This window comes from Danio rerio, chromosome 9, assembly GCF_052040795.2.
Source record: "Danio rerio strain M-AB ecotype USA chromosome 9, GRCz13ab, whole genome shotgun sequence".
NCBI lineage: Eukaryota > Metazoa > Chordata > Actinopteri > Cypriniformes > Danionidae > Danio > Danio rerio.
Window position 1 is genome coordinate 31,938,310 of NC_141029.1, and position 13,723 is coordinate 31,952,032.

A 13,723-nucleotide genomic window follows, 5' to 3' on the forward strand; every position below is an offset into this window, starting at 1 on the left:
AAAAAAAAAAAAATATATATATATATATATATATATATATATATATATATATATATATATATATATATATATATATATATATATATAGTTTTTTATGATTTTTGTGAAACTGCAAATACGTTTTTTAAATATTCAAATATGCAAACATTATTAATAAAATAGTACTACTAATCAGTCTAGCATCACTTGTACTACTGTCATTCATTTTGACATTTTTTTTATTTATTTATGCTTTTGAATTGCATTTTGGGAGCTTGATATCGCCTTCATGAACTTTTCTTGAATTTTTTTAATAGCTTGAAGTCATTTATTGTCTGATTGGTGTATATTAAGGTACAAAAACCTAATAATAATCTGCCAGTGCTTTTTCTGTTGTTTTACTACCTTAATTCAATCTATTCAAATTATCGTACAATAGATTGTTTTAAAAAACTGAAATGTCAATAAAAAAAACTCTGTTAAACAGCAAGGTTGAATTTTCAACATCAAAAGTAGACTGAGCAGAAATCAATGTAATTCATAAGTGTGAATAAACAGAAAACTCAGTAAATCACAAAATACAGAAACAGTTATGCAGAGGTGTAAAGTAACAAATTACAAATACTCAAATTGCTGTAATTGAGTAGTTTTTCTCAGAAATTTTAATTTACTATAGTTTTTTTAGACTTTAACTTTCCCTTGAGGGCATTTTTAGTGCTGTATTGGTACTTATACTACACTACTTTTCCTCAACCTGCAGTCACTTCTTGAAAGTAAATCGCATCAGACAGAACTAAGACATTCAGCAAACTGTTTGGAAGCATTAATTGGGTCCAAAAAGATACTTTACATCCAATGACCCAGAAAGTGTTTAGACTGAATGTCACTGTTGAAAAGATGGCATATGTACCTAAATGCACTACAGAATGTTACTTTTACACACACATGCACAAGTTAGACATAAACACTTCAACCTTTCTCAGCGTAATACTCACTACTAACTACTCTTGAGTACTTTTAAAGGGGCTACTTTTTACTCATACTTAGAGTAATATTTACGACAGATACTTTTACTCTACTTGCACTACATTTTTGGGCAAGTGATGATACTTTTTCTTGAGTATGATTTTATTAGTAAGCTTTCCACCACTGAAGTTAATTGACAGATATTTTTGCTGTGTACATTTGACTGCAGTTAAAATTCACACTATGTACGAGGCAGTATGAAGTACCTTTTAGTATGAAGTACGAGTACCTTTTGTTCCAGTTAACATTAATGATATTTACAGGGATGTATTATTGGTAAATTAATGGTTATTTTCTTGCAGTTCTTTGCACAGCACCAAATTAATAAAATAAAACACGATTAGGTAAGCTTAGGGATCTGGAACTGTACTTGAATACCATTTCAGAGTCTCCTAACAAGAAAGAAAAGAAGACCCACCCCTCACTGACAAAGGTACAGAAATTGTCCCATACATGAGCTCATTTGTCCTATGCCATCATAGTGAAAATAACCCATCGCAAAAGGCTTTAAGACCAAGCAGAATCCTCTGTTGGCTGTAGCTGATTTTAACTAATCAATTCAACTAATAGGCCAATGCTAACAAATATTTTTCTTGAGTCCAACATTCAGCTGTGCAAGAAAACATACAATCGGATGTAAGTGAAGTCATCTTCCGCTATTGTATTGCAGAGAAAACATTTTACAAGTAACTTTTGTTTAGGACCATTTTCTTGAAACAAGGGTGACGCGGTGGCGCAGTAGGTACTGCTATCACCTCACAGCAAGAAGGTCGCAGGTTCGAGCCTCGGCTGGGTCAGTTGGCATTTCTGTGTGAAGTTTGCATGTTCATCCCTGCGCTCGCGTGGGTTTCCTTCGGGTGCTCCAGTTTCCCCCACAAGTCCAAAGACATGCAGTATAGGTGAATTGGTTAAGCTAAAATTGTCTGTAGTGTATGTGTGTGAATGGGTGTTTACCAGTGATGGGTTGTGGCTGGAAGGGCATCCATTGAGTAAAACATATGCTGGATAAGTTGGCGGTTTATTCCGCTGTGGCGACTCCAGATTAAAAAAGGGACTAAACTGAAAAGGAAATGTATAAATGAATTCTTGAAACAAAAAAAAATGACCAATAAAAGGGTGTGAAGCACCAAAAGTGGCCCATGTTGAAAATTATTTTTACACTATTTTGGCTAAAATATTCAAAAAGTGTGGTTATGATGTCCGTACAACAAGAAAATTCAGAATAGTGCTTAAAAACCACTAAAATGCAGTATTTAAATGTCAGAAAAGCAACCACCCCTTTTAACAGGCTGGCTACGGGCTTGAAAGCACATAAAACCTCTAAAAATGTGCTTTATTTAATATTCTGCATTCATTTGGTTTATTTCTTTATGCGCCCTCTCTCTCTTTTTTATTTTTCTATTTTATTTTTTATTGATTCTTTGTTTTGTTTTTCTTACTGTCTTTCTCTTCACTATACCATTGTTATACTTCTACTGTTAAAATGACCTCTATTGTTGCAAAAAGTAATATCTGTATTGTTTGTACTACACTTTTATCTGTTGCATTTGTTTTGTAATTGCCTTTTGGTACTGCATCTAAAAACAAATGACAAAATCTACCCTAAGTAACGTATTATGTATTTGCAGAAATGTAGACAGCGCCCGCTAGTGTATTTGTCACCTGAAATGGGAAATAAAACATATTTGGTGCAACCGTTTTTATGTTTAACAAAAAGTCACATATTTCCACTGGAAAAAAAAATCATTGCATTTAATACATTTTGTTAAGGTATAGTGGTTGCAAACAATTTATATGGGCTGAATAAAAACAAAAACAAAAAAAAATTATTAATTCAATTCAACTTAATTTATGTATTTAAATTCAGCCCAATTATTTGTAACCACTTACCTTAAAAAAATTAGTAAATGTAATGAATAATCATTTATCAGTGAATGAGCCTGGGTTGAACAAATGATATATACTTACCACTGTAATGTGTTATGAATGATTAAAATCATATCCAATAGTCATACAGTCATGATGTAATCATAGTTTTGAGTGAATAGACTCAGTTGAGGGACAGAAATCTCTTAGTTTACCTTACAAATATCTTCATTTTTGTTCAGAAGATGATGTTCGGAAAGACACAAGGCTAAGTAATGACACTTTTTAATGTACAAGCAGATGATGATGCTATTTTATTCTTGCAGATCGATGATGTCATCTTCCCCACAACCATTCACGGCACTGGAATGTGACAGGCTGTTGACCGAGCCAGAGGATTGTGGGTATTGTGTACGGAGGAACACGGAGGTGTAAGGAGTGAACCATCTGCCTCACACACTCACAGTAAACTCCTGCAGCTAAACACACAACCCTCCACCCACTGCACACACACTCACACACTGCAGCTCAAACATGACGCCACCGCCAATACTGTATGGAGGACATTTAGACAAGTTCACACACACACACACACACACACACACACACACACACACACACACACACACACACACACACACACACACACACATACACACAGAAAGACAGTTTTCAATAACTAACTGACAGGAAGGTATGCTGGAACTATATCTCCACTGCAAGATGGACAGACAGCAAGTGTGTGTATATGTATGTGTGTGTGGTAGGAGACTAACACAGTAATGTGAAGTACACTGCACACACACTCAAATAAAAGCACTGTCACATAGACACATTATTACAACATTAATCCTGAGCCTTTCTTATGGGAGTGCTATCAGACACAGCATCCACACACAAAAATAATATTTGTGTGTCTGTCAGCTCTTTAGTGTTTGCTATTGCTTCAAGTTATATAAAACTCTCAGTTCCTGGGATCACATATAGTGTAACAAATGATAAACATATTAATCTAATAAACTGATTATTGTATATAGTGGTGCTGGAAATATTGAAACAATTTGTTTGGATTTGAAATGTTTTTAAAGTCTTCTCTGTTAGGGGTGATAATGTAAAGTATGAATTATGTATAATGGTCATATTTTATGTATTATTACCTTTCACACCCAGTGAATTGTTTTTCTTTTTTCCCTGTACAGTACTACATTGAAATGTTTGGGGTCTGAAAGATTTTTTAAAATTTTTTTGAGAAAGAAGTGTCCTATGTATGACAATGTTTGATTTATTTGATTAAAAAAAATAAATTGATAGTTTCATGGCAACACTTACAAAAAGAAGGTCACTGGTTAGAGTCACGGCTGGTTCAATTGGAATTTATGTGTGGAGTTTGCATGTTTTCTCCGTGTTCGTGTGGGTTTCCTCTGGGTGCTCCTTTTCTTCCACAGTCCAGAGACAGGTGAATTGAATATGCTGAATTGGCCGTAGTGTATGAGTGTGTGTGAATGCAAGTGTATGGATGTTTCCCAGTATTGGGTTGCAGCTGAAAGGGAATCCGCTGTGTAAAACATATACAGGATACATTGGCGGTTCATTCCGCTGTGGTGACCCCTAATGAATAAAAGGAATAAGTCAAAGGAAAATGATAGTTTCACTCTTCACTTGAACCTGATTGACTTTCTTTTTTTTTTTACACAAAAATATATTTTGAACAAAGCTGAAAACTTGTAACCATTGACTTTAATAGTTTTTTATTATTATTGGAAATCATTGATTACAGGTTTTTAGCATTCTTCAAAATATCTTCTTTGGTGTTTAACAGAAAAAAGAAAATGATAAAATTTTGGAACCCCTTAAAGGTGAGTACATGTTCATTTTTCATCTCTCTGAAAATATTATTGTTAAATTATATTAGCATTTAAAATGATTCTTTATGTTAAAGACATTTTAAAATCTAATTTATTTCTATGATGGAAAAGATGAATTTTCAGCATCATTAATCCAGCCTTTACTGTCAAATAATCCTTCGGGAATAATAAGAATATGCTAATTTAATGGCCAAGAAACATTTCTGGTTATTATCGATGATGGAAATTCTTGCTAGAAAAATTATATACAGTGCTCAGCACATATAAGTACACCCCTCACAAATCTTTCACATTCTTATTTTAATAGGAAGCTATACTATATTATATTTGTGCATATACAGTTGTAGTCAGATTTCTTAGACCCCCCCCCCCCCCTCCCGTTTATTTTTTTCCTTAATTATTGTTTAACAGAGAGCAGATTTTTAACACATTTCTAAACAAATATAGTTTTAATAACCCATTAACTGATTTATTTTATCTTTGCCATGATATCAGTTGATAAAATCTGACTAGATTTTAATCAAGACACTTCTAAACAGCTTAAAGTGACATTTAAAGGCATAACTAGGTTGGTTAGGTTAACTAGGCAGGTTAGGGTATTTAGGCAAGTTATTGTATAATGGTGGTTTGTTCTGTAGACTATTGAAAAAATATAGTTTAAAGGGGCTAATAATTCTGACCTTAAAATGGGTTTGAAAAAATTAAAAGCTTCCTTTATTCTTTTTTATTCTTATAAATAAGACTTTCTCCAGAAGAAAAAATATTATCAGACATACTATGAAAGTTTCCTCACTCTGTTAAACATCATTTGGGAAATATTTAAAAGAGAAAATGAAAATCAAAGAGTGGCTAATGATTTTGACTTCCACTGTACTTTAGATTTGTCAGTAATGAAGCCAAATCTGGAGCTTATCTAACAAAATAACTCACGATAACGGACCAAAAACTAGTACACTCAAATTTATATGTTGTAGAAAAATATTAAATACAAATTTAAAAAAGAGGAAAAATCAAGAGAAGCAAAAAATGTTAAATGTTTAGTTAAAATTTTGTAGGTTATAGGTTGCAATATTTAGCTTGAATTTAATTGTATTATCTTTCAATTTAAAAAATGTTTGATGACTAAAATATTATTTTAATAATTATATGTTTAATAAATCTGTTTTGTTTAAATGCACCTTAATCCATTGCCTGTATTTACTGAGGAAATGGATTCAAAATGGGGTGTACTCAATTATGCTATGCACTGTAAATGTTGTTTATTGAATTGATAAAGCCATTGAAGAATCTACTTTTAAGAGGAATTTTTAAGGCAAAAGTGGTCCTCAGTGATGAGTTGCAGCTCGAAGGCCATCCGCTGCATAAAACATATGCTGAATAAGTTGGCGGGTCATTCCGCTGTGGCGACCCCTGATCAATAAAGGGACTGAGCCGAAAAGAAAATAAATAAATGATTGTAGATTCTTTAGAGTGATTTTTTTTTATGTATTATAAAATTTTTCTTCACGCTATGAAAAAAAGCCTCATCACTAAAAGTTTTTATTCAGGGGAACCAAAAATGTCCTTTTATGGAATCACCATTTTTGTTCTTCCAGGCATATTTATTTTTAAATGCAGTTAATAAATGCATTTAGTCAACATTTTTCAATACTTAAATGTAACGTTTATGACACCGTAACAATGGCACCATAAAATAAAGCATAAGTACAGTAATGTGTGTGTGTCTGTATAAAGCTTTTTCAGAGAAACCAACTTTTCCTGCCTGCTGTCAGACTGAAACTTTTAAAACAAGCACTGGGAGCCCTAAATCTCAGCAGTGACAGGTTTAGTTCTCCATGGCAGTTCCTTTACAAGTCCCCGAAGGAGCGTCCAATCAGCTGCAGGTTTCCAGCAAGAGCAGATTTCAGTCAGGTCAGCATCTTACAAACAACACAGAGGGGGGGTCAGACCTCACACACACTCATTCAAGCACACTCTTCCGTACACAAAGACACACACATGCTGAAAATGCACGATTAGTTCATTATATTTTGTTGTGGTAAAAAAGGGCTAGAACCACCTGCATGGGAGTGATTTTGATGATGTGTGGTGTCAAGAATGATTTGCCTGCCCGCTGTTTGTTGATAGGTTTGAGTGGTAATGATTGCACGCTTTCTGCATTCCAGTACAGAACAACAGCAGCTGGAGGAATGCAGCAGTTTTATTGCCATTGTTGACTATACAATCTAGGAAAGGCTCCGTCACCTAGGCAGCCTGACCTACCAACTCTTTTAACATGGCCAATCGTAAACGGTACAAATATTTGCTGATGAGTATGACGGCAACCGCTTCCATAGGCAAGCTGGAGTTTATAGGAATATTGAACATTATTTAGATTAGATCAAGTCATGTAATATGCTTATGAGATGCTCTGTGAAGGGAAAGGGAATTATTTTCATTAAATATGTATTTTTTAATATAGGATTTTTTACATGATACATGAAATCAGCAAATTACAACAGTTTTTATTTACCACTTAACAACATTACTTTTATGAACACTTCCCTAAGGGGAAGAAAAAGAATAAATAAATAAAATAAAGAGTTTTCATGGTGATGGGTTGTGGCTGGAAGAGCATCCGCTGCGTAAAACAAATGCTGAATAAGTTGGCGGTTCATTCCGCTGTGGCAACCCCACATTAATAAAGGGACTAAGCTGACAAGAAAATGAATGTATGAAAATAATAGTTTAGATGCAAAAACCTCTTAGTGTCATCTAATTTTTTTTTCTAATTTTAGCATTTTTATCAGACTTTATTCAGTAATATCACTTTTATGGCAAAAAATGGGATATTTTCATGAAATAACTGAACATAAACATAGGCGGCTGAGAAAAATTATCTATTTATTTATTTATTATTTATTAATAATAATTTATTATTTATTTATTTATTATTAATTATTTATTTATTATTTATTTAATTATTATTATTGTTATTATTATTAATTTATTTTATTTTATTTTAATTAAAGCCCGTCAAAGGTTTTTAAAGAACCAGAGAGTGACAGCCTGACACCAGACACTTTTTAAACCATGTATAAAATGAGGCGGGTGAAATATTGTTAATTGCTGTATTATTTGTTATACAGCAAAGCTGTATTAAAAAAGTTTTGTTACACTTTACATGTAAATATTACAGTTGTAACAGTAAATTACCGTAGTTACAGACAATAAACCTAATGCTATATTAAGTTGATTTTGTAATAACATTATATGTAACATTTTTGTTCATATTTTGAATAAGTTTTATGTTTATAATATTTTTGTATGTAAATTATACTGATTCATCATGAGGGGTCACCACATCTGAAAAGAAAATGAATGAATGTACAGTATTATACTGATATATACTCAAATATAATGATGTTAGCTGTTTGTTCAAACTATAAAACTATACAATAAGCTGAAACAATACAATTTTTGAGTTTTTTCTTAATTGTTTTGTGTTTAATTCACTTAAATTTGTGAATAGTAATAAGTTAGCTAAATTCCTTTGTGTTGTCCTAACACAAATTGATTGTGTGAAACCCAGCATTTTTACAGTGTACTGAATTTATATATATTATATTATATATATATATTATATATATATATATATATATATATATATATATATATATATATATATATATATATATATATATATATATATATATATATATAAACCTAATATAGTATTGATTAGCCGTTTGAATTTGTACATTTTGTGTTAAATTAGTTTTAACGATAGTTTTTGCTGTATTTTTATCATTTTAATTAAATTATTTAATTTTGTTCTTTTGTATTTGATTATTATATGTTTGATTATGGATTTAGTTATTTTCAGGCATTACAAATAAAAATTTAATTAAAATTAAGACTTGTTTTTTTTTTTTTTTTGTTTTTTGGCCACTAAGAAGTTTTTATATAAGTTTTTATATTTTAAGTGTATACAGTATATTAGACCAGGGGTGTCCAAACTCAGTCCTGGAGGGCCGGTGTCCTAGAGAGTTTATTTCCAAACCTTATCAAACCCACCTGAACCAGCTAATCAAACTCTTACTAGATATACTACAAACTTCCTAGCAGGTGTGTTGAAGCAAGTTGTAGCTAAACTCTGCAGGACACCGGCCCTCCAGGACAACAGTTTGGACACTTCTGTATTAGACTTATTTCTAACTCTAGTAACACTGCTGCACAGAAACACTGTAAAAATGCAGAGTTCCAATCAATTTATTCATGCTGTCCCAACATAAATTAATTTAACTTAATAAATTTAAGTGGATTAAACATTAAACAATTAAGTTGTCCTAAAAAATCTTAAGAATTGTATTGTTTCAGCTCATTTTAATTAAGTATTTTGAAGAAGCAGAAAAATATAGATGTTTAAGCGAACACGTCACAGAATACGATTTATATAAAACATATAAAGTGTGTATAGTATCTGACTTGGGACAATATGAGAGATATACAACAGTACTCTCCCTAAAACCATGTACTTTATTAATAATTATTTTTTATTCAATAAAGCACTATACAGTATACAGTAGCCAGTTAGCATTGTCTTCTTCAGTTTTATTCTCTTTTCTCTATTGTTTATACTTTCCTCTTCCTGTGCACAAACCGTGAAACAGATGCCGGCACAGTGTGTGATTAGCAAACATGCTCACAGCTAATTGAGTTTTGTGCTTTTGTGAAGAAGTTTGTGAATGCTCACAATACTCGAGAGAGTCCCATCGTCAGGGTTATATAAGTGATTGTAATAAAACTTTATGATCATTAGTTAGGGTAATCTCCAGATTTATAACAAATTTCTAAGTCGTCTACTGGACTAGAACACTGGGTTCTGAAAGGCGTTGACTATACACATGTACAAATGCAGCACTTCATTACACGTTTCCCTTGGGTTTGCTTCATACGGCTCTCATTGCTATGGTTAATGATGTGTTAGTCGTACACTTTCTAGTCACCGAATGAATGGAAATGCAGGCATGAATGAAATACTAAATGGGTAGTTACAGTCCATTTTGCGCTAACAAACCAAAACTTACATAATTAATGACTTCTAAAAGACATTTATTCACCCTTCTCTTGTTCAAAACCTTCAAGAGTTTCTTTCTTCTGCTAAACACACACACACACAAAAAGGTAATTTGAAGAATGTTGCAAACCTGTAACCATTGACTTCTAAAATATTAGCCTTTCGACAATTTTTAAAACTTCTGTATTGTGTTCAACAGAAATTCAAAGGTTTGAAACACTTGTGGACAAGTAAATGGTGAGTTAATTATTATTTTGTCTCCTTTAACTTCTGCTCTACCAAATGGTTGACCATATTTTGACTGTTTTAAATAATGACTGTTATATAAAGAATAAAGAATGACTGATTTAAATAATGCTTTACACAAACAGCATTGTTGGTTTACAACATAATCAAACAAACATAATCCTGTTGCACTACTACACTTGATTTTGGTTTTATTGTAAAAAAAAATCAAAACAAGAAAACATGTTGAATAAGGATCTGAAATGTTTTATGGCATACTTAAAACAAAAAAAGATGATTTAGTATTATTATTATTTTTTTGAATAAACTTTTAAGTAAATTATTTTTACTTAAAATTTTATTTTATTTTTTCCATAATGACAGTGAATAATATTTGACTAGATGTTTTTCAAGACACTTCTATACAGCTTAAAGTGATATTAAAAGGCTTAACTAGGCTTAACTAGACAATAACTAGACAAGTTATTGTATAACGATGGTTTGTTCTGTAGACTATCGAAAAAATATAGCTTAAAAGAGCTAATAATTTTGACCTTAAAATATGTTTTTAAAATTAAAATCTGCTTTTATTCTAGACAAAATTTCTTCAGAAGAAAAAATATTATCAGACACACTGTGAAAATGTATTTGCTCTGTTAATAATGCCAACATAATTTGGAAAATATTTGAAAAATAAAAAAATTCAAAGGGGGTTTAATAATTCTGATTTCAACTGTATATGTATTAATTCTAGTACTTTTACCATAGATCGACATATCTACCATTTGGTAGAGGTTAATATTTTAGAAATCATGGGATGTGTTGAAAAGAAAATGCAATAAGTGTGTTAACTAACGACATTAGGAGTTAAGAAATGCTATACACATTTTTTATATTGGTGGGGCAGGTAAAAGGTTAAACTGCAGGCAAAAAAGTTTTTTTCATGCGTCAGTCAATTTAGATTCAGGCCTTTTTGGCTATTTTATTTACTTTTTTTTTTGGTCTAATGTAAAGGACATCCAAAATACTCTTTAAAGTGTTTCTTTTGTTGCCCTTTATTAATTTGTGTCTGTAATGTAGATTTCAATTACAGTCCATATTTATACAGATGACGCGGTGGCTCAGTGGTTAGACTCACTGGTTTGAGTCCGAGCTGGGCCAGTTGGCATTTGTGTGTGGAGTTTCCATGTTCTCCCCGTGTTGGGGTGGGTGCTCCGGTTTCCCCCACAGTCCAAAGACAAGTGTATACATGAATTTGTAAAGTTAATTGGCCGAGGTGTATGAGTTTGTGTAAATATGTGTGTATGGGTGTTTCCCAGTACTGGAAGAGCATCCGCTGTGTAAAACATTTGTTGGAATAGTTGGCGGTTCATTCAACTGTGGCAACCTCTGATAAATAAATGACTAAGCTGAAGAAAAATGAATGAATGAATGAATGAATGAATGAATGAATAAAATTCTAAAGACAGTTTTATAAAAATTAGTTTTCTCCATACGTACACATCCAATTTAGTTATTTATACCTGTTTACAGTGGGAAATGTTAATACATAATTTGCCTGTTATACACAACGTTGTATTTTGCAAAATATTGTAATGAAAACAGACCCAAAATCTCCTCCATAAAAACCTTTGACTCTAATATGTAAAAAAAAAAAGAAATAAAACATTCAGTTCAGTTCAGAAAGTTCAGAAAATCCTATGTTTAGATTTTTGTGCTGTATTTTGTGCTATTTCACAAAATAATGGCTCATTTGCATATTTCAAAATAACATTGAAAACTGTTAATACAAAGGTGTTTGGAGATCTGAATGTGGTTAATCTGCTGGGGAAGTATGATAGTAATTATTAGTTCATCTTTTTACCCTTTTCACCTGCAGTGTATTGCCTTCATAATACAGGCAGTTTGGCATGGTGGCGTCACTCTTCCCCCGCTTCAGTCCTTGCAGTGCCGTTCATTAACACTGGGATGAGGGCAACATCAGGCTGTTTCCCACACTGATTACACACTGATTGTACCTGCCCCCACAGCGACCCTTTACTCCTCTGCTCAAACTAATATGCTCGTCCCAATTTTTCAGATCTCATTTTTTCCACTAATGAGCTCCATTCAGTTGAGACTGTAAACTTTACCTTCACATTTTTAGCGATTAATCACAATAGAATGTAGCAACAGTAGTAGTTTCTGATTTTCTCTATTAAAGTGCAATTTAATACTCTTAATACCTCTTCTTCTTACCAAGGGTGCATTTATTTGATCAAAAATACAATTTAAACAAGTTTATGTCAATTCAGAAAAGATATTTCAATTGAAAATAGCTGTTTCATAAATACTTTATACTTTAAAATTTTTAATTCTTGTCATTCAGAGCAAAACTTTGAGCTTTATTTATACATGCTCCAGAGTCACATGATCCTTCAGAAATGATTCTAATATAACTATTTGCTTCTCTGTTTTAGGACAGATTTAATTACTGCTCGATCATCAGTAATGATTCTTTAAATTATTTTATGAACAGACATGTCAAACTGCATTTAACAGCATTTATTTGGAATAATTTTTTATACTTACTTTTGATTAATTGAATGTGTCATTTATGAATAAAAGCACTTTTAATGAAAAACATTTCTCATTTCTGATATTTTTGAATTGTGATATATCACGGTTTTCACAAAATAAAAAATCAATATTGATTATAATCAGAAATGTTTCTTGAGCATCAAACCATCATATTGGAAGGATTTCTGACACTGAAGACTGGAGTAACAATGCTTAAATTCAGCTTTAACACCACAGAAGTAAAATACATCTGATATGAACACAGACAAATGTTGGTAATTGCAATAACATTCCAAAATATTGCAGTTTTTCCAATCTTCTTAATCCTAATTTTTTACTCATTTTATTATTATATTATATTATATTATATTATATTATATTATATTATATTAGATTATATTATATTAGATTACATTTTATAATATATTGTATTATATTATATTATATTATATTACATTACGTTACATTATATTATTTTAGATTTTATTACATTATATTATATTATATTATATTATATTATATTATATTATATTATATTATATTATATTATATTGTATTATATTATAGTATATTAGATTATATTAGATTAGATTTTATGATATTATATTATATTATAGTATATTATATTATATTATATTATATTATATTATATTATATTATATTATATTATATTACATTACATTACATTATATTATATTACATTATATAATATTACATTACATTACATTACAATATATTATATTACATTACATTACATTACATTACATTACATTACATTATATTATATTATATTATATTATATTATATTATATTATATTATATTATATTATATTATAATATGTTATATTATATTATATTATATTACATTACATTACATTACAATATATTATATTATATTATATTATATTACATTACATTACATTATATTATATTATATTATATTATATTACATTACATTACAATATATTATATTATATTTTATTTTATTATATTACATTATTTTATATTACATTGTACTATATTTTATATTATAGAACAGTAATAAACAACTTCAGTAAGAAAAAACTTCAGTTCATTTTTGTGGATTATTTTGGCCAATACACGCAAACTTTCCCTAAGAGGAATGTTTTTTTCACATTTTGCG